The 4802-nt window shown below is 39.5% G+C and overlaps 1 pseudogene; it reads right to left on the bottom strand.

Moving 5' to 3' along the window:
• Positions 1-771: 771 nt before the first annotated feature.
• On the bottom strand, positions 772-866 carry LOC147493306 (small nucleolar RNA R71; annotated as a pseudogene).
• Positions 867-4802: the final 3936 nt, after the last annotated feature.

Below are 4802 nucleotides of genomic sequence, written 5' to 3'. Positions count from 1 at the left end.
AGAGCGCACCCGCGCCCTTTGCTAATTTTTTCGGAATTCAACAGTTTTGACTCGAACTTTGATTTTTCAAGTTTTTTAGTGTTCTAACTTGTTATATACACTGAACACACGTAAACAAGACGCTATTCATAAGCGAAGCAAGGACGCAATCAGGTATTCCTTTCTTCCACACCTCGCATCTCCTGTTAGAAGTTTATACTAGTATATCAGAATTGTTTGGAGTGTTGATGTGTTTAGCTAAGTTTGGTTTTAGCCTTGTATGAGATTAAGGTCTGGCCGAACAAAAACACCGAGCGTAATTACACAACAACGCGTCAACAAACAAGTCTATCTAGTATACCACCCACTACACCTCTAGCTACTATTTCACACACATCACGACACCTGATGCCCCCGAAGAAGAAGACTCCTCTCTCGACTTCTACAAAGCCTTGGCGATAGCCCCAAATCTTGCATCGTTCTAGCGGACCGATTGGGGGATTTCGAATCCCCAAATATTTATAATTTGTTACCCGTTTTTCATGGATTAGACCATGAAAAAACCTTATCGCTACATCGCGTAGGATTGAACAAGTCCTAACAACATTCCACCATCCTACGGTTGGTGCGGAACAAATTAAACTTCGGGTATTCCCCTTTCACCTTAGCCGATAAAGGCGGCGTCTTTGGTTAGCGCCCAAACGCCTAATTACGTGGACTCGTGGGCTAAACTTGTTCATTTGTTTATGGAACATTTTTACCCACCCCTAAAGACGGATGAGATGCTTTCCAAGATTCATTTCTTTTCGACAAAATCCTCATGAATCATTTTGAGAGGCTTGGAATCGTTTTACCGATCTCCTTATAGAGTGTCCACATCATAACTTAGCGAAAGACCGTTAGTTCGTGCCTTTTTCAAAGGACTTCTACACCACCATAAAGAAGTCCTAGACATAATGAATGGGGGTAGTTTCTTAAGCAAAGGAGCCGGGAGGCTTATAAATTTTTAGAGGATCAAACTAAGCGAAATAACAACTGGGGGGGTAGTGAAATACTGATTAAAACTCTAATCGAATCACTCACTAAAAAGGTAGAGGCCATTTCTGCTAGTTTTTGAATCATATGTTTGAAATATAGTCTGCTAGTTTTTCTAATACAGTTAAGGCCGCCAGTATGTTTGAAATTAAACACGACCCCGAGCTTAAAACTCTAATCGAATCACTCACTAAAAAGGTAGAGGCCATTTCTGTTCAACAAAAGCCTATCCCCATCATGAACGTAAATTCAAATCCATGTAGTTTCTGTTGGAGCCCTGAGCATCTCGACTCCCACTGTCCTATTGCCTATGAACAGGCTTGTTCCATTAATAGTGAACCTAACGCCCCTTGGAGACAAAATCCCAACTTCGGTTGGAGAAATAACCAACACGTCACACCTCCAGGGTACAATAATCAATATGTTAGGCCAACACAAAGTTTTAACCAAGCTCCACCACGACAAGGACAGGGTCAGGGTAATTTTAATAATTATAACAACCAAATGCAACCTCGACAAGGTCAAGCACAAAGTCAAGGTAATTATAATAATTATAATGCTAATAGAGGTATCGTTCCGGTAAATAATAACTATCAAAATCCACCCATAAATAATTCACGTGAAATAGTTCTAGTCACACCACCCGTGACTACTACACCCACACAATCGGATCATCTTGACACCTTCATACAAGTGAGCCAAAAACTTTTCCAAACCATGGCTCAATCTAACCAACTGATTCTACAATCCGTTAATAATTTAACCCAACGGTTGGCTCAAGATAAAGCCCAACCCAAAGGTGTGTTTCAGTCACAAAATACCTAATCCTAAAACAACAAATACAGCCTTTGAGGTAACCGATAATACTAGTAATGAATATGAAAATGTAGGTGAGCTAAAGGCCATCACCCTCTCCGTTCTGGCGAGAATGGTTGATAATGAGTAACTATGCCTATAGTTACCCCACGATCACCGCTATTTTACTAGATCTTGAAATAGAAACTTAAGAACCTACCACCGTAGAGGTACCGGTTACAACACAACCTAAGAAACAGAAAAGCCACGGTTAAACATCGGGTGATACCATTGCTAAATATAAAGAGAAACCACCGTTTCCACAAAAATTAGCCGTGTTAACTAGGGATACTAATTATGAGGAGATTAGGGACGTTTTCAAGAATCTAACTATAAACCTTCCTTTCCTCGAAGCTATTAAAAAGCTACCACACCATGCTAAGTTTCTTAAGGAATTGTGTACTATTAGGCATAAGACCAATATACCAAACGACGCCTTTTTAATAGAACAATTCCCAACTCTATCCGAACATAATGGAATTGTTAAGTACAAGGACCACGGTCGATCCTCTTGCACAATGCACCTTAGGAGATTCTTATAACGACGACCAGCGTTATTAGACCCGGGGCTAGTGTTAACTTACTCCCCGTTTTATTTGTATAGACAAATAGGTCTAGGCGAGATGCAACCCACTAAAATGGCGTTGCAATTAGTCGATCGGTCTATTAAGTATCCCAAAGGGAGTCGTCGAAAATGTTACGGTAAAAGTTCGGATTTTTACTATCCGGCTGATTTTGTCATCCTCGACCACGAAGTGGATTAACGACTCTGTCCGATCATCTTAGGGAAAGTCCTTTCACGGCAAACCGCCAATGTGCTCATTAATTGCGCGATGGTTCAATGTCCATGTCTATTGGCCATCTTGTCTGTTGAAGTCAATGTTTTTAAAACAAAGACCACGGTTACCCGATTTCTATGGATGGAGAGGTTAGCATGATCGAGAGCTTTGCTCGAGATTATTTCAACAACACGTTCCCTGATAATCATATGCCCAAATTTCTTTCCTTTGGAAGTTCAGACTCCAACATTTCCATCCCTACACTAGTCGATACACATATTAAGGATGAGGATGAGATAGGCGACTTTCTCAAAGATGTAGAGGACTATCATAGTAACGAGGATATGACCAATCTAGATGAGCAATTCGATGAGTTTCTTAGAGCAGGTGATAATTCACCTTATCAAGAACTACTTTCCACAACATCCACCTCGACTTCCCTCCTTCCACCCTTTCAAAGGAATCTCGAGTTTGCACTTTCGATCCTTTTTGTTTCTTACGTGCTTCATAATTTTTAAATCCACCTAGTAAACAAATACTTGAAGACAAAAGCGTTTGACACCTTCATTTTCAGACTTGAAGCAGTCCCTACACACACCATGAATGAGTTTTGTGCTAAAACCACATCCTCATTGTTTACATGTTGTCCTTCTACAACTTATCCATATCCACCATATTCTCCACAACCATTCACTTTTCCACACTTATTTACTAGAACACCCACTAGTTCAAAAATGAAAAGAAGGTGCATGCTAGGTTACGTAATAGGGTTATTTGACGGCTTTCATTTCACTAGGGTTGCGTCATAGGAAATCCACGGTGCTTGATTGTGTTTGGATATGTTTTCTGTGATATTTATTTATGGAATGATCCACAACTATTTCGGTTGTTGATATATGATAAACTGCATGTTCATACATATGTTTAGATAAATTCTCGAGTATCTGACTATAAACGACTCAACTTTTGTGTTTGGTGCATTTCCTTTCATTTCCATATATTGGTGAGTGCACCATTAAGGTAACCGGGCTCTCCCTACGGAGTGTGTGGCTGTAAGTACCGGATCCTAAGTCCACGATTAACATAATTCACGTTTTCCACGTACTCTTGCATGTTTTTCTCGGATTTTTGAGTCATGTTTCTCTATGGGGTGAATTATGTCTTTCTTGTTTATTGTTTTTCTTTTTTTAAAAAAAAAAAATAAATATATATATATATATATATATATATATATATATATATATATATATATATATATATATATATATATATATATTAAAGAATAAACATAGTAATCTAGGAAGTCTCGAATCGACTTTAAAAGACCCTTATCGCTAAAACAAATTTTCTAAGCTTCGTGGTAAAAAATTTGTTTGGGGGTGGGGTGTTCGTGTTTCCGTCCTAAAATGTTTTATGTCCCATTAGAATTGCTTAGGCCATTTAATTGTAGTCCGATTCGGGTTGACATAATCTATGAATTTAGAGTTCAGTCGTTCGCATAACGTACGTCATGCACGCACTTCGAGGCGTTTTCCACTATCTTATATGTCATCCACGGTCGGAATAGAGTGTTTTATAGATCATTGGATTGGAAATTCTCTCCTGATCATTTCCATATCTCATTCGCAAAAATCGGACCGGTAACGAAGCGGCAATTTTGATTTGAAGTTTCGCGAAAAAATCGAAAAATTCACAAATTTCGATTTGGGCCCAACCCGCGCCCACCAACAGCGCACCCGCGCCCTTACCTTCACCATCAGTTCATCGTTTTTTTACAAACCGCCATTAACAAAGCTTCAAACAAAACCTAAAAAAAATAAAAATAAAAAGAAAACCTAATTAACCAACGCCCACAATCAAGACCCAACCCAAATCGACTCCAACCGCACCGCCCCACAACCCCCACCAATTTACATCAACAAAAACCATCGGAAAATCAAAATAAAATAAAAATTTTAGTGCTACCGCGCCACCACACCACCACCACCATCGTTCTTTTCAGTGAGGTGTCCCTCATTGCTTCCCCTTACCTTCTACAAACCTCAAACCGTATTCAAACTTCCAATGGCTCAACAACGCCGAATTTTACCAGAGCAAGCTTTTACTGGCGACCACTTCGCGCCGTTTTACGGTGACGAAATGATCAGTAGAGAC

Source organism: Coptis chinensis, chromosome 6 (genome assembly GCF_015680905.1).
Source record: "Coptis chinensis isolate HL-2020 chromosome 6, ASM1568090v1, whole genome shotgun sequence".
In the NCBI taxonomy this organism is placed as follows: Eukaryota; Viridiplantae; Streptophyta; class Magnoliopsida; order Ranunculales; family Ranunculaceae; genus Coptis; species Coptis chinensis.
Note: the sequence above shows the minus strand (reverse complement) of the source record. Positions and strands in the feature narration are given on the sequence as shown.